This window comes from Lissotriton vulgaris, chromosome 1_1, assembly GCF_964263255.1.
Source record: "Lissotriton vulgaris chromosome 1_1, aLisVul1.2, whole genome shotgun sequence".
Taxonomy (NCBI): domain Eukaryota; kingdom Metazoa; phylum Chordata; class Amphibia; order Caudata; family Salamandridae; genus Lissotriton; species Lissotriton vulgaris.
In genome coordinates, this window is record NC_141685.1 from 1111455776 (window position 1) to 1111477748 (window position 21973).

The following is a 21973-nucleotide window of genomic DNA, read 5'->3' on the forward strand; positions in this document are numbered from 1 at the left end:
GAGCTGTGTCGGTGGAGCTGTATGGTGGTTGCATCAGTGAGGCTGTGTAGTGGGTGCATCGGTGGAGCTGTGTGGTGGTTGGATCAGTGGAGCTCTGTGGTGAGTGCATCGGTGGAGCTGTGTCGGTGGAGCTGTGTGGTGGGTGCATGGGTGGAGCTGTGTGGTGGGTGCATCGGTGGAGCTGTGTGGTGGGTGCCTCGGTGGAGCTGTGTGGTGGGTGCCTCGGTGGAGCTGTGTGATGTGGGTGCCTCGGTGGAGCTGTGTGGTGGGTGCCTCGGTGGAGCTGTGTGGTGGGTGCCTCGGTGGAGCTTTGTGGTGGGTGCCTCGGTGGAGCTGTGTGGTGGGTGCCTCGGTGGAGCTGTGTGGTGGGTGCCTCGGTGGAGCTGTGTGGTGGGTGCCTCGGTGGAGCTGTGTGGTGGGTGCCTCGGTGGAGCTGTGTGGTGGGTGCCTCGGTGGAGCTGTGTGGTGTGTGCCTCGGTGGAGCTGTGTGGTGGGTGCCTCGGTGGAGCTGTGTGGTGGGTGCCTCGGTGGAACTGTGTGGTGGGTGCATCGGTGGAACTGTGTGGTGGGTGCATCGGTGGAGATGTGTAGGTGGAGCTGTGTGGTGGGTGCCTTGGTGGAGCTGTATGGTGGGTGCCTTGGTGGAGCTGTGTGGTGGGTGCATCGGTGGAGCTGTGTGGTGGGTGCCTCTGTGGAGCTGTGTGGTGGGTGCATTGGTGGAGCTGTGTCAGTGGAGCTGTGTGGTGGGTGCATCGGTGGAGCTGTGTGGTGGGTGCCTCGGTGGAGCTGTGTGGTGGGTGCCTCTGTGGAGCTGTGTGGTGGGTGCATTGGTGGAGCTGTGTCAGTGGAGCTGTGTGATGGGTGCCTCGGTGGAGCTGTGTGGTGGGTGCCTCGGTGGAGCTGTGTGGTGGGTGCCTCGGTGGAGCAGTGTGGTGGGTGCCTCGGTGGAGCTGTGTGGTGGGTGCCTCGATGGAGCTGTGTGGTGGGTGCCTCGGTGGAGCTGTGTGGTAGTTGCATCAGGGGAGCTGTGTGGTGGGTGCATCAGGGGAGCTGTGTCGGTGGAGCTGTGTGGTGGTTGCATCAGTGGAGCTGTGTCGGTGGAGCTGTGTGGTGGGTGCATCGGTGGAGCTGGGTGGTGGGTGCATCAGTGGAGTTGTGTGGTGGGTGCATCGGTGGAGCTGTGTGGTGGGTGCATCTGTGGAGCTGTGTGGTGGGTGCATCTGTGGAGCTGTGTGGTGGGTGCATCTGTGGAGCTGTGTGGTGGGTGCATCTGTGGAGCTGTGTGGTGGGTGCATCTGTGGAGCTGTGTGGTGGGTGCATCTGTGGAGCTGGGTGGTGGGTGCATCTGTGGAGCTGGGTGGTGGGTGCATCTGTGGAGCTGGGTGGTGGGTGCATCTGTGGAGCTGGGTGGTGGGTGCATCTGTGGAGCTGTGTGGTGGGTGCATCTGTGGAGCTGTGTGGTGGGTGCCTCGGTGGAGCTGTGTGGTGGGTGCTTCAGTGGAGCTGTGTGGTGGGTGCATCGGTGGAGCTGTGTGGTAGGTGCCTCGGTGGAGCTGTGTGGTGGGTGCATTGGTGGAGCTGTGTGGTGGGTGCCTCGGTGGAGCTGTGTGGTGGGTGCATTGGTGGAGCTGTGTGGTGGGTGCATCGGTGGAGCTGTGTGGTAGGTGCCTCGGTGGAGCTGTGTGGTAGGTGCCTTGGTGGAGCTGTGTCTTGGGTGCATCAGTGGAGCTGTGTGGTGGGGTCATCTGTGGAGCTCTGTGGTGGGTGCATCGGTGGAGCTGTGTCGGAGGAGCTGTGTGGTGGTTGCATCAGTGGAGCTGTGTGGTGGGTGCATCAGTGGAGCTGTGTGGTGGTTGGATCAGTGGAGCTCTGTGGTGAGTGCATCGGTGGAGCTGTGTCGGTGGAGCTGTGTGGTGGGTGCATGGGTGGAGCTGTGTGGTGGGTGCATGGGTGGAGCTGTGTGGTGGGTGCCTCGGTGGAGCTGTGTGGTGGGTGCCTCGGTGGAGCTGTGTGGTGGGTGCCTCGGTGGAGCTGTGTGGTGGGTGCCTCGGTGGAGCTGTGTGGTGGGTGCCTCGGTGGAGCTGTGTGGTGGGTGCCTCGGTGGAGCTGTGTGGTGGGTGCCTCGGTGGAGCTGTGTGGTGGGTGCCTCGGTGGAGCTGTGTGGTGTGTGCCTCGGTGGAGCTGTGTGGTGGGTGCCTCGGTGGAGCTGTGTGGTGGGTGCCTCGGTGGAACTGTGTGGTGGGTGCATCGGTGGAACTATGTGGTGGGTGCATCGGTGGAGATGTGTAGGTGGAGCTGTGTGGTGGGTGCCTTGGTGGAGCTGTATGGTGGGTGCCTTGGTGGAGCTGTGTGGTGGGTGCATCGGTGGAGCTGTGTGGTGGGTGCCTCTGTGGAGCTGTGTGGTGGGTGCATTGGTGGAGCTGTGTCAGTGGAGCTGTGTGGTGGGTGCATCGGTGGAGCTGTGTGGTGGGTGCCTCGGTGGAGCTGTGTGGTGGGTGCCTCTGTGGAGCTGTGTGGTGGGTGCATTGGTGGAGCTGTGTCAGTGGAGCTGTGTGATGGGTGCCTCGGTGGAGCTGTGTGGTGGGTGCCTCGGTGGAGCTGTGTGGTGGGTGCCTCGGTGGAGCAGTGTGGTGGGTGCCTCGGTGGAGCTGTGTGGTGGGTGCCTCGATGGAGCTGTGTGGTGGGTGCCTCGGTGGAGCTGTGTGGTAGTTGCATCAGGGGAGCTGTGTGGTGGGTGCATCAGGGGAGCTGTGTCGGTGGAGCTGTGTGGTGGTTGCATCAGTGGAGCTGTGTCAGTGGAGCTGTGTGGTGGGTGCATCGGTGGAGCTGGGTGGTGGGTGCATCAGTGGAGTTGTGTGGTGGGTGCATCGGTGGAGCTGTGTGGTGGGTGCATCTGTGGAGCTGTGTGGTGGGTGCATCTGTGGAGCTGTCTGGTGGGTGCATCTGTGGAGCTGTGTGGTGGGTGCATCTGTGGAGCTGTGTGGTGGGTGCATCTGTGGAGCTGTGTGGTGGGTGCATCTGTGGAGCTGGGTGGTGGGTGCATCTGTGGAGCTGGGTGGTGGGTGCATCTGTGGAGCTGGGTAGTGGGTGCATCTGTGGAGCTGTGTGGTGGGTGCATCTGTGGAGCTGTGTGGTGGGTGCCTCGGTGGAGCTGTGTGGTGGGTGCTTCAGTGGAGCTGTGTGGTGGGTGCATCGGTGGAGCTGTGTGGTAGGTGCCTCGGTGGAGCTGTGTGGTGGGTGCATTGGTGGAGCTGTGTGGTGGGTGCCTCGGTGGAGCTGTGTGGTGGGTGCATTGGTGGAGCTGTGTGGTGGGTGCATCGGTGGAGCTGTGTGGTAGGTGCCTCGGTGGAGCTGTGTGGTAGGTGCCTTGGTGGAGCTGTGTCTTGGGTGCATCAGTGGAGCTGTGTGGTGGGGTCATCTGTGGAGCTCTGTGGTGGGTGCATCGGTGGAGCTGTGTCGGAGGAGCTGTGTGGTGGTTGCATCAGTGGAGCTGTGTGGTGGGTGCATCAGTGGAGCTGTGTGGTGGGTGCATCAGTGGAGCTGTGTGGTGGGTGCATCAGTGGAGCTGTGTGGTGGGTGCATCAGTGGAGCTGTGTGGTGGGTGCATCAGTAGAACTGTGTCGGTGGAGCTGTGTAGTGGGTGCATCAGTGGAGCTGTGTCGGTAGAGCTGTGTGGTGGGTGCATCGGTGGAGCTGGGTGGTGGGTGCACCAGTGGAGCTGTGTGGTGGGTGGAGCTGGGTGGTGGGTGCATCTGTGGAGCTGCGTGGTGGGTGCATCTGTGGAGCTGCGTGGTGGGTGCATCTGTGGAGCTGTGTGGTGGGTGCATTTGTGGAGCTGGGTGGTGGGTGCATCTGTGGAGCTGGGTGCATCTGTGGAGCTGTGTGGTGGGTGCATTTGTGGAGCTGTGTGGTGGGTGCCTCGGTGGAGCTGTGTGGTGGGTGCCTCGGTGGAGCTGTGTGGTGGGTGCCTCGGTGGAGCTGTGTGGTGGGTGCCTCGGTGGAGCTGTGTGGTGGGTGCATAGGTGGAGCTGTGTGGTGGGTGCATCGGTGGAGCTGTGTGGTGGGTGCATCGGTGGAGCTGTGTGGTGGGTGCCTCGGTGGAACTGTGTGGTGGGTGCATCGGTGGAGCTGTGTAGGTGGAGCTGTGTGGTGGGTGCCTTGGTGGAGCTGTATGGTGGGTGCCTTGGTGGAGCTGTGTGGTGGGTGCATCGGTGGAGCTGTGTGGTGGGTGCATCGGTGGAGCTGTGTGGTGGGTGCCTCGGTGGAACAGTGTGGTGGGTGCATCGGTGGAGCTGTGTAGGTGGAGCTGTGTGGCGGGTGCCTTGGTGGAGCTGTATGGTGGGTGCCTTGGTGGAGCTGTGTGGTGGGTGCATCGGTGGAGCTGTGTGGTGGGTGCCTCTGTGGAGCTGTGTGGTGGGTGCATTGGTGGAGCTGTGTCAGTGGAGCTGTGTGGTGGGTGCATGGGTGGAACTGTGTGGTGGGTGCCTCGGTGGAGCTGTGTGGTGGGTGCCTCAGTGGAGCTGTGTGGTGGGTGCATCGGTGGAGCTGTGTGGTGGGTGCATCGGTGGAGCTGTGTGGTGGGTGCATCGGTGGAGCTGTGTGGTGGGTGCATCGGTGGGTGCATCGGTGGAGCTGTGTGGTGGGTGCCTCGGTGGAGCTGTGTGGTGGGTGCATCGGTGGAGCTGTGTGGTGGGTGGCTCTGTGGAGCTGTGTGGTGGGTGCCTCGGTGGAGCTGTGTGGTGGGTGCCTCGGTGGAGCTGTGTGGTGGGTGCCTCGGTGGAGCTGTGTGGTGGGTGCCTCGTGGAGCTGTGTGGTGGGTGCCTCGGTGGAGCTGTGTCTTGGGTGCATCAGTGTAGCTGTGTGGTGGGGTCATCTGTGGAGCTCTGTGGTGGGTGCATCGGTGGAGCTGTGTCGGTGGAGCTGTGTGGTGGTTGCATCAGTGGAGCTGTGTGGTGGGTGCATCGGTGGAGCTGTGTCGGTGGAGCTGTGTGGTGGGTGCATCGGTGGAGGTGGGTGCATCAGTGGAGCTGTGTGGTGGGTGCCTCGGTGGAGCTGTGTGGTGGGTGCCTCGGTGGAGCTGTGTTGTGGGTGCCTCGGTGGAGCTGTGTGGTGGGTGCCTCGGTGGAGCTGTGTGGTGGGTGCATCTGTGGACCTGTGTGGTGGGTGCATCTGTGGAGCTGTGTGGTGGGTGCATCTGTGGAGCTGTGTGGTGGGTGCATCTGTGGAGCTGTGTGGTGGGTGCCTCGGTGGAGCTGTGTGGTGGGTGCTTCGGTGGAGCTGTGTGGTGGGTGCATCGGTGGAGCTGTGTGGTGGGTGGCTCTGTGGAGCTGTGTGGTGGGTGCCTCGGTGGAGCTGTGTGGTGGGTGCATAGGTGGAGCTGTGTGGTGGGTGCCTCGGTGGAGCTGTGTGGTGGGTGCATCGGTGGAACTGTGTGGTGGGTGCATCGGTGGAGCTGTGTAGGTGGAGCTGTGTGGTGGGTGCCTTGGTGGAGCTGTATGGTGGGTGCCTTGGTGGAGCTGTGTGGTGGGTGCATCGGTGGAGCTGTGTGGTGGGTGCCTCTGTGGAGCTGTGTGGTGGGTGCATTGGTGGAGCTGTGTCAGTGGAGCTGTGTGGTGGGTGCATCGGTGGAGCTGTGTGGTGGGTGCCTCGGTGGAGCTGTGTGGTGGGTGCATCGGTGGAGCTGTGTGGTGGGTGGCTCTGTGGAGCTGTGTGGTGGGTGCCTCGGTGGAGCTGTGTGGTGGGTGCATAGGTGGAGCTGTGTGGTGGGTGCATCGGTGGAGCTGTGTGGTGGGTGCCTCGGTGGAGCTGTGTGGTGGGTGCCTCGGTGGAGCTGTGTGGTGGGTGCCTCGGTGGAGCTGTGTCTTGGGGTCATCTGTGGAGCTCTGTGGTGGGGTCATCTGTGGAGCTCTGTGGTGGGTGCATCGGTGGAGCTGTGTCGGTGGAACTGTGTGGTGGTTGCATCAGTGGAGCTGTGTGGTGGGTGCATCGGTGGAGCTGTGTCGGTGGAGCTGTGTGGTGGGTGCATCGGTGGAGGTGGGTGCATCAGTGGAGCTGTGTGGTGGGTGCATCTGTGGAGCTGTGTGGTGGGTGCATCGGTGGAGCTGTGTGGTGGGTGCATCTGTGGAGCTGTGTGGTGGGTGCATCTGTGGAGCTGTGTGGTGGGTGCATCTGTGGAGCTGGGTGGCGGGTGCATCTGTGGAGCTGGGTGGCAGGTGCATCTGTGGAGCTGGGTGGTGGGTGCCTCGGTGGAGCTGTGTGGTGGGTGCTTCAGTGGAGCTGTGTGGTGGGTGCTTCAGTGGAGCTGTGTGGTGGGTGCATCGGTGGAGCTGTGTGGTGGATGGCTCTGTGGAGCTGTGTGGTGGGTGCCTCGGTGGAGCTGTGTGGTGGGTGCATCGGTGGAGCTGTGTGGTGGGTGCATCGGTGGAGCTGTGTGGTGGGTGCCTCGGTGGAACTGTGTGGTGGGTGCATCGGTGGAGCTGTGTAGGTGGAGCTGTGTGGTGGGTGCCTTGGTGGAGCTGTGTGGTGGGTGCATCGGTGGAGCTGTGTGGTGGGTGCCTCGGTGGAGCTGTGTGGTGGGTGCATTGGTGGAGCTGTGTCAGTGGAGCTGTGTGGTGGGTGCATCGGTGGAGCTGTGTGGTGGGTGGCTCTGTGGAGCTGTGTGGTGGGTGCCTCGGTGGAGCTGTGTGGTGGGTGCCTCGGTGGAGCTGTGTGGTGGGTGCCTCAGTGGAGCTGTGTGGTGGGTGCCTCAGTGGAGCTGTGTGGTGGGTGCATCGGTGGAACTGTGTGGTGGGTGCATCGGTGGAACTGTGTGGTGGGTGCATCGGTGGAGCTGTGTAGGTGGAGCTGTGTGGTGGGTGCCTTGGTGGAGCTGTATGGTGGGTGCCTTGGTGGAGCTGTGTGGTGGGTGCATCTGTGGAGCTGGGTGGTGGGTGCATTGGTGGAGCTGTGTCAGTGGAGCAGTGTGGTGGGTGCATCGATGGAGCTGTGTGGTGGGTGCCTCGGTGGAGCTGTGTGGTGGGTGCCTCGGTGGAGCTGTGTGGTGGGTGCATCGGTGGAGCTGTGTGGTGGGTGCATCGGTGGAGCTGTGTGGTAGGTGCATCGGTGGAGCTGTGTGGTGGGTGCCTCGGTGGAGCTGTGTGGTGGGTGCATCGGTTGAGCTGTGTGGTGGGTGCCTCTGTGGAGCTGTGTGGTGGGTGCCTCGGTGGAGCTGTGTGGTGGGTGCATCGGTGGAGCTGTGTGGTGGGTGCCTCGATCGAGCTGTGTGGTGGGTGCCTCGGTGGAGCGGTGTCTTGGTTGCATCAGTGGAGCTGTGTGGTGGGGTCATCTGTGGAGCTCTGTGGTGGGTGCATCGGTGGAGCTGTGTCGGTGGAGCTGTGTGGTGGTTGCATCAGTGGAGCTGTGTGGTGGGTGCATCGGTGGAGCTGTGTCGGTGGAGCTGTGTGGTGGGTGCATCGGTGGAGGTGGGTGCATCAGTGGAGCTGTGTGGTGGGTGCATCTGTGGAGCTGTGTGGTGGGTGCATCTGTGGAGCTGTGTGGTGGGTGCATCGGTGGAGCTGTGTGGTGGGTGCATCGGTGGAGCTGGGTGGTGGGTGCATCTGTGGAGCTGGGTGGTGGGTGCATCTGTGGAGCTGTGTGGTGGGTGCATCTGTGGAGCTGGGTGGTGGGTGCATCTGTGGAGCTGGGTGGTGGGTGCATCTGTGGAGCTGGGTGGTGGGTGCATCTGTGGAGCTGGGTGGTGAGTGCATCTGTGGAACTGTGTGGTGGGTGCATCTGTGGAACTGTGTGGTGGGTGCATCGGTGGAGCTGTGTGGTGGGTGCATCAGTGGAGCTGTGTAGGTGGAGCTGTGTGGTGGGTGGCACTTTTTATAAATCATTAGTAAAAGAGATCAATGAAATTCAACTAAAACCCATATATAGCAGAAGAGGAGAAAGCTCTAGTAACGGGATTCAGGATGAATGTATATCTTTGAAGCAAATCGCCAGCATGTGAATGGTGTAAAATAGCAATCAGCATAAAACGAAAATGCCAGCAAAAGACTTTATAAAATTCTGTGTGGCCCTGATAAAATAATTAGAGCGTTTATTATATCATGACCAACAATGGTTATAGTTTCAAGAGCAGCATGCGAGGTGGTTAGGGGCTGCAATATAAACAAGCCCTCTGCATTGCTGTGGTGGGAAGGGGGGCGGGGAGAGGCAAGAAGGGAAGAATAGGGGCCGGGAGCAGCAGCCTTTGATGTGCTGACCGGCCGGCCGTGCATGACTAATTAGGGGAGGAGAAATGCCGGCTGAGGGAAGCTTGAGATGCCCGAGGAGGCTGGTGGCTTTGATGTGCACGCGCTCTCGGGCACTCAAAGAAATCGCCGAGTTGGTTTAACTCTGTTTAAGCTGCAATATAGCTCGCCAGCTATGCGCAAGCGCACAGCAGGCGAGCCCTAACAAGCAAGAAAACGTGCCTCCCGGCTGTGCCTCAGGAGATTTAATAAATGCAGCAGCGCTAGTTCTCAGCGCCTTAAGTAGGCTGGCGAAAAAGGGGCGTGGCCTAAGTGAGTGGGCGTGGCCTCTACACCGCGAGGAAGGCGGCAGTTCTAATCAAGCCAAGCCTCGCCCTCTGCAGCGCTAAATCCGCTGTTCAGGGGTCTTGAGTGGCAGGCAAGTAGGTAAACATTACAAGTATTGCAAAGAATTCAATTTTAAAAACAAGCAAGAAAACGTGCCTCCCGGCTGTGCCTCAGGAGATTTAATGAATGCAGCAGCGCTAGTTCTCAGCGCCTTAAGTAGGCTGGCGAAAAGGGGCGTGGCCTAAGTGAGTGGGCGTGGGCTCTACACCGCGAGGAAGGCGGCAGTTCTAATCAAGCCAAGCCTCGCCCTCTGCAGTGCTAAATCCGCTGTTCAGGGGTCTTGAGTGGCAGGCAAGTAGGTAAACATTACAAGTATTGCAAAGAATTCAATTTTAAAAACAAGCAAGAAAACGTGCCTCCCGGTTGTGCCTCAGGAGATTTAATGAATGCAGCAGCGCTAGTTCTCAGCGCCTTAAGTAGGCTGGCGAAAAAGGGGCGTGGCCTAAGTGAGTGGCGTGGCCTCTACACCACGAGGAAGGCGGCAGTTCTAATCAAGCCAAGCCTCGCCCTCTGCAGCGCTAAATCCGCTGTTCAGGGGTCTTGAGTGGCAGGCAAGTAAGTAAACATTACAAGTATTGCAAAGAATTCAATTTTAAAAACAAGCAAGAAAACGTGCCTCCCGGCTGTGCCTCAGGAGATTTAATGAATGCAGCAGCGCTAGTTCTCAGCGCCTTAAGTAGGCTGGCGAAAAAGGGGCGTGGCCTAAGTGAGTGGCGTGGCCTCTACACCGCGAGGAAGGCGGCAGTTCTAATCAAGCCAAGCCTCGCCCTCTGCAGCGCTAAATCCGCTGTTCAGGGGTCTTGAGTGGCAGGCAAGTAAGTAAACATTACAAGTATTGCAAAGAATTCAATTTTAAAAACAAGCAAGAAAACGTGCCTCCCGGCTGTGCCTCAGGAGATTTAATGAATGCAGCAGCGCTAGTTCTCAGCGCCTTAAGTAGGCTGGCGGAAAAGGGGCGTGGCCTAAGTGAGTGGGCGTGGCCTCTACACCGCGAGGAAGGCAGCAGTTCTAATCAAACCAAGCCTCGCCCTCTGCAGCGCTAAATCCGCTGTTCAGGGGTCTTGAGTGGCAGGCAAGTAAGTAAACATTACAAATAATTCAATTTTAAAAACAAGCAAGAAAACGTGCCTCCAGGCTGTGCCTCAGGAGATTTAATGAATGCAGCAGCGCTAGTTCTCAGCGCCTTAAGTAGACTGGCGAAAAAGGGGCGTGGCCTAAGTGAGTGGGCGTGGCCTCTACACCGCGAGGAAGGCAGCAGTTCTAATCAAGCCAAGCCTCGCCCTCTGCAGCGCTAAATCCGCTGTTCAGGGGTCTTGAGTGGCAGGCAAGTAAGTAAACATTACAAGTATTGCAAAGAATTCAATTTTAAAAACAAGCAAGAAAACGTGCCTCCCGGCTGTGCCTCAGGAGATTTAATGAATTGACTCCAATAATATCTAATAAGGGGCGCAGAGAAAGAAAGGCCACTAAAACCGGGAGTCTACACCATAACCGAGGGGGGAAGACTAATTGTGGTAAACTAAACTTGTTTGCTGCCTCAGCTTTGGAATCCACGCTGGTGATCGGGGGGGGAGGACCGAGATAATACTGTAGCAGGTCCTAAATTAATTAATCCAACTAGTAGAATACACGCTAAGTACAGCGGTAGTGCTTGCAGTACCAATAAAACGCCATCTAAATCCTCTTCTTACCTCTCTTCAGAGGCCAAACCTAAACGAGCCAAAAACCCCAAGGCAGTAAAATCAGTTCTGGATTCTGGTTCAAAGGTAACACCCTCTCTGCGGTCTTATTTTAAGGCCATACCTCGGGTCCTGAGCCTCGCACAGAGTAGTCATCACCCTACCAGTGTATCTTCAGATACAATTTCTAGCCCAGCTATATCTAGTTGTATGGCCTCTTTTCCTCAAAATATGGAAAGGGGGCTACACAATGAGTCAACCCAGTGAGAGGGGAGGCTTACCCACCGAAAATACATTGCCAGACACTACGCCAGACACTACACCAGCAACCGTAGATCCAACATCAGAGATACCAATGGAGCAGTGTATCAATGGCAGCAATAGCCATGGCAGCAATAGCCCTAGCAGCTCTTCAAGTCTCGATAAGCCTGTCTTGATACCGGCCGTACCTACTAGTATCACAGAAGTGGAAGACTCTAGCCTCTCTGGTAAATGCACCGGTTTGGAAACAGACGCAAGTCTTGAGCCAGCAGACTTAGAGCTGGACAATCATCATCAACTACTACTTGAGACCCCTCTAAATGTAGATCAGAACTGGTGTTACGGGCGGCGGTCGCGGTCTAAATAGGTCTGAAGGCGGGGAGTCGCATCGGAGAAAATGGACCGAGCGTGAAGGTTTCCCCCCACCGCCAGCCCATGAGGTCCCACTGAGGGCTTATTAATACTTTTTTGTCTCCCCCTCGGGGTGAGACTGTGGGGAGACTTACCCAATATAGAAAGTCTACACTAATCAGGTTGTATTAGTTTTTTATATTTGTTTTTCTTTCTCTACACCTTAGTTTTGGACACCTTAGCGAGTGTCCATTAAGGTATTTGATAGAGTCTTGTGGTCCTGACGAATGCTGAGCCGATTTTTGGCTCTCAAGCAGAAACATGTTGACCATCTTTGTTTTCTTGTCACTTCAGTAAGGACTTGTTGGTTCAAACTAACTCAACCAATCACTAGTCCTTTAATTTGCACTGTTTTTACTAGAGTTAGAGCTACCCTCTTAATAAAGTTATTTTGTGATGAGTAGCCCATGCTCTTTTTAAAGCACTTCTTTATCACTACTTCATTTTTTCAACCTTTGTGAACCCAATGAAGACAATTGGCTACCGACCTTCACAGGCGGTGCCTGAGGGTTCTTTTTCTTCACTGAGCACATGCACCTAACTCCTTTACTAAATTCTTGTTTCTCTAGACGGTGGTAATCTCCTTTCTGTCTATAGACACCAATTGGTTCTAAGTCCTGTTCTTTTTATTCTACTTACTTTGACACTCTTCTGTTGATTATTGTACATTTCGGAAGGGGTAAAAGAGTGGTCTTAATTATACCCTTACTCTCTTGTTGTTTCATATTCAGAATACTCAGCTGCAACCAGTTCACAGCCCTTTTCATAGATCTGAAACACAATTACTTGCAAACGCCACTGCTCCTGCTTAACCTTTAGATGTCTCCTCAGTTCTAACCATGTTTTCCAATTTGTCGGCCGACATCAAACGTGGCTTTGAGGAGTCATCCAAAATTCAGAAAGAGATCAGGACATACTGTGAATCACTGGATAACAAAATAGACGGCCTTTATTCAAGAACTGGGGTGTTGGAAGAAACAACTGCGGCAATGTGCCTAGAATTAGATAATGCCAAGGAAGAAATAGTGAAACTTAAAAGAGAGGACATTCTATTGGCTGATAGAATGGAGGCCCTGGAAAATAATGCGAGGCGCTGTAATATTCGCATCTTGAATGTACCAGAAGGAAGTGAAGGAACCAACATCAAGGCATATATCATTCAACCCCTTATAACATCTTTAAATTTAACGCATACAGAGGAGGAACTCAATCTAGACATTCAACGGATTCACAGGGATCCCTTCAGGCGTAATCTGCAGCGGGCAAAGTCCAGCAAGATTCTGTTGAACTGCCATACTTTTCTATTGAAGGATCACATTCTTAACCTAGCCCTCAAACAAAAATCCCTGACTGGAGGGGGTTTCTCTTTTCAAGTACGATCTGATCTGTCGAGGGCGACCCTCGATAGACACTAGGAACTGGGTAGGAGAATGGAGGCATTCAGAAACTTGGGGGCGTCTGTGCAGCTGAGTTTTCCTGCAGCACTGAAGATCATGTTCAATAACAAAATGTTCAATGTTCGTACAGTCCAGGCTGCAGATGAGTTACTGTTGAGTATTGGCACCTCTAAAAATTGACGGAAGGTTAGTTCTAAACCGAGAAATTTGTGGGTTCCCTTATATTGTAGCCTATAGAGTTTATGTATGAATGAATTTATTATAACCTTAGGTTGACATAAACCTCCCTAGTAGAAGAGAAGTAGAGTAGAAAATAAGTTAATTTAGAAAAGAAGAAAGTAGGAGATTTTTTTTTTTTTTAAAGTAAAAACACAAGGGGCACGAACATACACACAAACCTCTAAAAACCTTCGCAGAGTTACTAGCTAATGCAACTCAACTAATTTTGAGTATGACCACAATAGGCTTAACTGTAATTAGATTTATTTAGTCCTCAACCACTATAGTCACTAACGCTTCGCCTGAGCCTGGATAGGGTCAGGGGTATCACAAACCGGACCTGCTCCGGTTGGTTAATCAAGGGTTCCTCAGGGGAGGGGGGGTGGTTTCCACGAGGGTATGGGTTAGGGTAATAAAAAAACAAAAAGTTTCTCATCTCCAAAATGGCGGTCGACAATCTTATATGTGAAAAATGGACAAAGTGTGCATTTTTAAGCAGTATCAAGGGGTGTAAGTTAGTAGGGCCCAGCATCACTAGATATATCAACTATGAGTACCATTAAGATCCTCTCCTGGAATGTTAATGGCCTGCGCCCCAAACCCAGATCTAGCACGATTTTACAATACATCCGTGATTTTGATGCGCAGGTCATTATACTCCAGGAGACACATCTAGTTGAAGCTGAAGTATTAGACCTGGTAAAAAAAAAAACGAGTGGATAGATCTATCTGTTACCACTGCTCAAACAGTTAACACTAGAGGGGTTGCCATTCTCTTAAAAAAAACTATTACAACAAGACTCTTGAAGCAGAAGGTTGATCCCTTGGGTAGGTGGGTAATCGCGGCTGTCATCATAGGCGGTACATGAGTCACATTGGTTGGATACTATGGGCCTAACCGTGATGATCCCTCTGCCCTGGCCATGCTGTTCTCTGAGCTTTTGCATTTTCCAGAACCAATGATAATAGCGGGAGACTTCAATATCGTGCTTGACCCTCTGCTGGATAAGTCTACTTCTGACCGACAACTCGCTCTCTCTAAATCCAGAGACCTCTTACTTAAATCTATGCATCAATATGGATTTATTGATATTTGGAGAGCAAGGTCGGGACAGAAAACTGGCTTTTCCTTCCGAAACTACAAGTATCGTCACAGATCTAGGATCGATTTATTTTTGGTAAATAAAGTTCTGGATAAATCAGTTAGGAGCGTAACCTACCTACTATCTCATCTGTCAAATCATTCGGCTGTACTCTTAGACCTTGAACTGCAATCTCAACCCCCGACTAGGTCATGGTCAATTGACAGGTCTTTCCTTACATCTCCTGATGATTTGGAGTATATTAGAGTGGAAACGCAAGAATTTGTTAAGGTTAACATTGGTTCTGCTTGCTCTAGTGCAGTATGGGACGCTTTTAAATGTTCTCTGAGAGGGGTCATTAAGAACAAAACTTCGTTTCGAAAGAAACAGTATACCCAAGCGGTCGCATTGATAGAGGCTAACATATTGACAGCCCAATCAGAGTTAGAAAATCTTAACAATGCCCCTGAGCATGTCAAACTGGCTAAACGGGAGGAGTTGATGAAGCTGAAAGGGCGACTAGCTTCTCTACTAAACCAACGTAATTTGCAAAGGTGGGAAGCTAGTAAATTAGCCAATTTTGAATTTGGTGAAGGCGCAGGCAAATTACTAGCCTGGAAGTCTAGAACTGATCAGTCTCGCAACAATATGGAGTCTATAATTACTGGCTCCGGCACAGTATCCTCTGACCCAGAAATTAGGTCAGCCTTTAAAGACTTTTTCCAGGCTATTTACCGAGAGGATAATAACATCTCCTCTGATAATGTAGGAAACTGGCTTAGTAAAATTTCACTGCCAGCATTCTCTACAGAACAAGTTGCTTTTTTAGATCAGCCTATAACGGTACAAGAGGTATCAACTGCCATACTTAACAGTAAGTGTGGAAAGGCGGCGGGGCCTGATGGCCTGCCGGCAGAGATATATAAACATCTTGCAGATGATATTGCTCCCTTTCTCGCCAGGTTATTCAATCAAGTTCTGATAGATGGCGATCTACCGCCCACATCATGGAATAAAGCTTCGATCAAGCTTATTTTGAAACCAGGAAAGGCATCCACCGCCTGCGGCTCGTTTCGCCTTATTTCAATACTTAACGCCGACTATAAGATCTTCGCGTCACTTCTAGCCAAGAGGTTGGGGCAGGTCACTCCTTCAGTTCTACATCCCAATCAAAAGGGCTTTGTTAAAGGTCGCCAGCTTTTTGAACTGACGTACGACCTAATAGGAGCGATTGACATGGCAACTAGCTCATCGTTACCCTTGGCGATTCTCACGTTGGACGCAGCCAAGGCCTTCGACAGGGTCAACTGGGTATACCTGTCGGGGGCCTTGGAAAAATTCGGCGTGGGTCGGGCCTTCCGCAGAGCGGTGGAACTGCTGTACCATAATCCATCGGCCTCGGTCTTGGTTAATGGCGGACTGTCGGAACCATTTACCATCACAAGGGGTACTCGGCAGGGTTGCCCGCTTTCGCCCCTGCTCTTCGATCTCTATATCGAGTCATTTGCTCAAATAATTCGGGAAGATATTAACATCATACCTTTCAGATATAGAGATTGGGTAAAAAAAGTATCCCTGTATGCTGATGATCTTATGATCATAACTTCAGATATCAGCACTGCGTTTCCGACAGTCATAAACCTAGCACAACAATTTGGCAACATCTCTGGCTATGAAGTAAATGCCACAAAGACCGAGGTTATGGTGTGGAATAGCACAACAGTGGGGCTTCCTGTGCAACCCTGTGACAACATGAGATATCTTGGCATAAAAATTGTAAAGGATATCAATCTGATCGCCCCTACAAACTTTACTTTGGTGGCTAAAGAATGTAGGAAACTAATGAGTTCTTGGGGACATCTTCCATTAACGCTCCTGGGTCGGTCAAACTTAGTCAAGATGTCTATCCTACCTAGGTTGACTTTTATTTTCAACAGCCTACCACTTTATTTTGATAAAACACTGATAGCGAAGATGCAGAGTGACATCACCTCATTTGTTTGGAGGAACAAGAGTGCAAGAATTGCTTGGAGCAAATTGAGGCGTCGGAGGGAGAAGGGTGGTTTGGCCGGTCCTGACCTCCAGATTTATGCTTGGGCCTTTCAGTTGACACACGCCCGAATGCTACTCAAAACTCCATTAGATCAAGGCATCGGGTTAATGTTTTCAACATTACTACAGTGTGAAGGTCTAAGTCAGTTGGGTTTTCTATTTAAGTTCGGAGACCCCAAATTTTTTAAGAACATCAAACTGAAGGTATTGCAGGGCCTAGCAAGAACCTGGTATAACCTCAGAATCACTACAAAAATAGGCTACCATTCTAATGGATCTCCTATATGGGATCTTCCTGCTCCTCCTTGCTGGACTAAAGACGTATTGATAAGCCCATTAAAAGACGCTGGAATGTCAACATGGGGAGACCTGTTCTTTGAAGGGGATATGTTCTCTTGGGAACACCTAGTGAGTAAGGTAGGCCCCAATCTCTCTAGATTAAAATTCTTACAAATCTCAAGCTGGACACAAGCACAAAGAACTGGGCCCCCTCGTCGCCAACAACCACCTTTAGGAAAAAGTAGCCAACTGGAATCTTCTTTACTTGACAAGACACCAACATCCAAGGAGGTCTCCTACTTTTACAATCTAATCTTAGAGGAGATTGACGGGGAATTCCATCTTCCAGACCAGCTGTGGGGCTCCCTATTGCCTGCAATAAATTTGTATGAACTATGGTTAACCTCCTGCAACGTTCTCTGGGATATTGTCAAACCTGCCTGGCTTCGTAGAAACTACCTTTTTACCCTTCATAGGGCTTACTATTCTCCTCAGAGGTTGTCTAAATTTTCAACAGGTGTACCAGTGGCTTGTCCCCGTTGTGGCCGAGTAGCAGCCTCGGACGCGCATATGTTTTATGATTGCCCACATTTAACATCTTATTGGCAATCAATAGGCAATAAATTAACATCTTCAATAGGCTCCATCGTGAGTATAGATCTCCGCCTAGTAATTTTTGGAGTAGTGGACAAAAAACGAAGTGCTAATAACAACCTTTTGTTCTACTCAATGCTGGTGGCTCGATGTGAAATCTGCAGGCGGTGGAAAGAGGTTTCTCCTCCGACGTTGCATGACTGGGGTTCCTCCATGCTACAAATATCTAAAATGGATCTTTCCAGGGCTGGAAAACCTGGTAAAAGAGCTTTTTGGTTGAAACTCGATTGGTCTCAATAACTTGAGCTGGGGTTCCCCCCCCCAGTTCCAATGATTATGAAGCCATGACGCAATCTCTTCGCTCTATCACTGTCGCCCTTTCTTTAAGGCGAATTAGTGGTAACAGCAATGGTGGAATCTGGTTAATGGCAATCACTGGTCAAATGGTACACAAGGGGCAGGGATCAGCTGGGAGATTGACATGGCTGTAGGGTCTTGACGGATCCGTAATACGATTGCACCCCAACCAGTCCTGCACTGAGACAGCATGTCTATTTCTCATATCTCATTTCTCCCTGTCCACGGTACTGACGGGCTAGCCATGGTTGAGAAGAGGAACAAAAAAAAAAATGCTGAACAAATCAAACATTCACCCTAAGTCACAGATCTGGGTTAAATCCATTGTTTTTTTGCACACCACACCATTCCAGTTTAGATCCAGCCATTTGCAAATCAGTCTTGCCCTGCTCCCGTGTTAATTTTCCAGCCTGAACTGCCAGGCCAAGTCCTCCCTGGACAGAAACAAGCATCTTGGGACCACATTCTGGGTATCACCCTATATCAGCCAGGCTAGCTTGAATCTGGTGGCGCAGTGAGCATGGGACCCATGTCTGGGCATACCCTTCCCACTTAGTGCGACAAATGGAAAAGAACAGATAAAGGACAGAATGCTGAACAAATTAAACATTCATCCCCAGTCACAGATCTGGGTTAAATATCCATTGTTTTTTTGCACGCCACACCTTCCAGTTTAGAACCAGCCCTATGCAAATCAGTCTTGACCCTGGGAACAGCCCAACACAAACTGCCAGGCCAGGTCTTTCCTTGACCAGAAACAAGCATCCTGGGACCGGTTTTGGGGTATCACCCCTCATCTCCCAGGCTAGCTTGAATCTTGTTGTGTTTGCTATGTTTGCCCTAAGTGGCCATGGGTATGCCCAGATGTGGTTACCTTGCTCACTGTGCCACTGGATTCAAACTAGCCGGGCTGATGAGGGGGTGATACCCCGAAACCAGTCCCAGGATGCTTGTTTCCGGACCAGAGAGGACCTGGCCTGGCAGTTCGGGCTGCACTGTTCCCATGAGGAGCAGAGTCAAGACTGATTTGCATACGGCTTGGTCCTAACTAGGGTGGCAAATAGTAAGCAAAAGAACTATGGATTAAATCCAGATCTCTTGACTGGGGGTGATGGTTGAAAAGTTTCAGCACTCAGTTTATCATCTTGTTGTGTTTGCTGTGGCACGCATCACAGGCATGTCTCACAATGCAAAAGGTGAAGGTGATGTTGGTTTTGTTTCGGTGCACCAAGTGCCTATCGTGTGCACACGAGTCTGTTAATTAAACAACATAAATACATCACAGGGGAAAGAAAGCGATGCAACACCATGGGATGTTCGCCTTGAGGTTAGGGCAGGTGCAACACAAAACAACTGTTTACTGAGATTCCTTCTTTGTGCGCACTGTGATGCTACACCGATGCCTGCCTATCTCCAAATTCACACAAACATCCAAGCACATATGTTTCAGCACAGTCACTACATCAACAGTAGGTTTGCCACAACATATCAACACAGGAAATCATTTCAATCAGTAAGTAGTATACAACACAATTAATTACTGCTGCCCTAAAACACTTTCAAGACCTCATATGTACAGGTAGAGTAGTGATGAGCATAAATCAATGTACTGCATTAACCCCTAAATATTGTCTACACTGTTAAAGTAACCTGGCATTCTTAAAACTAAGTGAAATCTAAATATGTAAAATATTATTAGAGTCCAACACTTAAAAACTCCTTCCAGCTGTTACATCCAAATGTAACTAAATTTACCTGGCCGAACTGAGGATCAGCTCCTCGGGCTGAGTAAGGAGTCTTTCTGTGACTCCTTAATGCTGCAGATATTCATTTCTAGGGGTTCCATCTCCCTGTACCCATGTTTTTAGGTCTCGCCTGTCGATGCGCATGCGCATCGAGCTTGCGAGACTATGGGGGCTTAACCACTCTTTAACTGACTTGCAAGGAATCGTGGCGATTCCTTGCAGTGCCCGTGACTTTTAAGCTCAATGCGCATGCGCATTGAGCTTAAAAGCGCGTGCACATCAGTTCCCTCAGCCGCACTCCAGGCCCCCGCTCCGCCCCCTCCCCTGCCCTCCGTGTCGCATTTCTCCTCCCCCCTCCCCTAATCTGCCTTCCCTCCGTCTGTTCCCTCTCCCCGCTCCGCCCCCTCCCCTGCCCGCCGTGTCGCATTTCTCCTCCCCCCTCCCCACAGAAATGCCCTCCGTCTTCCCGTACTTTTTGCTCACAACTGCCTGAGCACTCGATCCTCTCGAAAGTTTCAGCGCACTCCCCCATGTCATCAGCCATTTCCCTCACACGCCTCACAACAGCGACCATCTTATGTAAGCTCTCCTTCCAGTGTGCCTTTTCAAGGTATTCTACAGTTACCTCTACAACGCATGTCTACACGATGACACGCACACCCTTCAGCGTGTGATCAACATCAATAACAGCCATCTCATGTGAGATTGCTTCTCCACGACAGTGTGCTGCCTTTCCGTGGTACAGCGAAAAATTCCTTAGTGCGTGTTGCATGGTGATGTGCACACCTTTCAGCTGGTCATCTGTTTCTGTACCACCTTTGTGTCTCCACAGTGAGTGTCGCATTTCTCCTCCCCCCTCCCCTTATCTGCCTTCCCTCCGTCTGTTCCCTCTCCGCCCCCTCCCCTGCCCGCCGTGTCGCATTTCTCCTCCCCCCTCCCCACAGAAATGCCCTCCGTCTTCCCGTACTTTTTGCTCACAACTGCCTGAGCACTTGATCCTCTCGAAAGTTTCAGCGCACTCCCCCATGTCATCAGCCATTTCCCTCACACGCCTCACAACAGCGACCATCTTATGTAAGCTCTCCTTCCAGTGTGCCTTTTCAAGGTATTCTACAGTTACCTCTACAACGCATGTCTACACGATGACACGCACACCCTTCAGCGTGTGATCAACATCAATAACAGCCATCTCATGTGAGATTGCTTCTCCACGCCAGTGTGCTGCCTTTCCGTGGTACAGCGAAAAATTCCTTAGTGCGTGTTGCATGGTGATGTGCACACCTTTCAGCTGGTCATCTGTTTCTGTACAACCTTTGTCTTTGTGTCTCCACAGTGAGTGTCGCATTTCTCCTCCCCCCTCCCCTTATCTGCCTTCCCTCCGTCTGTTCCCTCTCCGCCCCCTCCCCTGCCCGCCGTGTCGCATTTCTCCTCCCCCCTCCCCACAGAAATGCCCTCCGTCTTCCCGTACTTTTTGCTCACAACTGCCTGAGCACTTGATCCTCTCGAAAGTTTCAGCGCACTCCCCCATGTCATCAGCCATTTCCCTCACACGCCTCACAAAGCGACCATCTTATGTAAGCTCTCCTTCCAGTGTGCCTTTTCAAGGTATTCTACAGTTACCTCTACAACGCATGTCTACACGATGACACGCACACCCTTCAGCGTGTGATCAACATCAATAACAGCCATCTCATGTGAGATTGCTTCTCCACGCCAGTGTGCTGCCTTTCCGTGGTACAGCGAAAAATTCCTTAGTGCGTGTTGCATGGTGATGTGCACACCTTTCAGCTGGTCATCTGTTTCTGTACAACCTTTGTGTCTCCACAGTGATACACACACTTTTACTGCTTTGCAAATCGTTACTTGGAAGTTTTTTTTTATCTCGCAGCAAACCACAGTGATACGGACACTATCACCCTTCACCTCTGCGTGTCAACAGTGATAGGCACACTTAATACAGCGCATCTAAGCACAAGTTAGAGCACCCTTTATCGGAATTTAACCCTATTCAAGTGTATCTTGCGGTGATAAGCACACCTTTACTATTAGTGCTTATTCTGTGAATCCTTCAGTGGTGACCTACGTATCTGCACCCCCCTGTGCGTGCACACTTAAGTAGTACTCTATACATTGCATTTCCTTGCTCCGTATTTTGTGGTCATCAGCAACGTGTGTGCACAAACATTTTCATTGACACCATCTATTCCTTTCCTCTAGAGATGTGGCCTAACAACTAGAGCTGACATCTAAGTCACGTAAAGACAACACACATTGCATTACAAATGCTATAGGTGTCACATTTGCGAAAGTTAAAACTATTGACATTGTAACTGACAAAGCTATTACTTTTGCTAGTTACAAAACCAACACATAAATAAAAAAAGTGTCATTTACAATACCAATTGCTCAAACTTTCCTAATGCGAGACCTATTGCATTTCCAATGCTTGTTTTAAATACAGCCAAACCTAAACATTTACCAAGATGGAAAACAATGGATGTGGTGATTTAATATCTAATTAGCTGTGCATGCAAGTGGTTTGTAAACTAGCAAACAAGCATCAAACACCACAAATGTACAGACTTAGGTTTCGAATACAGCGTGTGAAAAATTGCATGTTGTTTAATGCAATTCAAACGCTAAAAATAGGCATTTCCGGTCAAGGAGCATTCCAATCAAAGATCGACTTTACAAAACCCTGCGATGTAGAGTATACTTTTCAACTTGTTGGCTTGTTAAGGAGCGTGAGCCGATATTTGATGGAGTGGTTCTATGAAAGTGTGTGTACACACCCAACATAGGAATGTGTGAGCCACCACGGGATATGAAGGGACACCAGTTAAACTGATGAGCCATATCAGGGCAGCTGCAACCGGTGGCTCAGTTTTGCGGCAGCCAGTGCCCCGGGGCCAGTGCACATGCAATCTGAGAAAAGCTGCAGATGTGGGTAGCGACACTCTGAGTGACTGTAAGCAGAGACTCCATGCACACTGATTAATTTCATGAACAGCAGCAAGCTTCTGCCAAAGAGAAGGGCAGAGAGCAAATGTGCCTGGGCATGTAACGGCTCACAGATTTAAAGTTAAAGCGCTTGTGGGCAGTGGGCGGAAGCCATTTTAGGAAGGCTGAACTGATCAAAGCAAACTCATGTTAGAAAAATGCAAATGATGTCCAAAACATGTAGCGCGGTGTCTGTGAAGAAGGCGCCATGCTGCTACACGAGCTGAGGCAAACAAAAAAAAATTGTGCGCACAAAGGAACATAATTTAAAAAAAG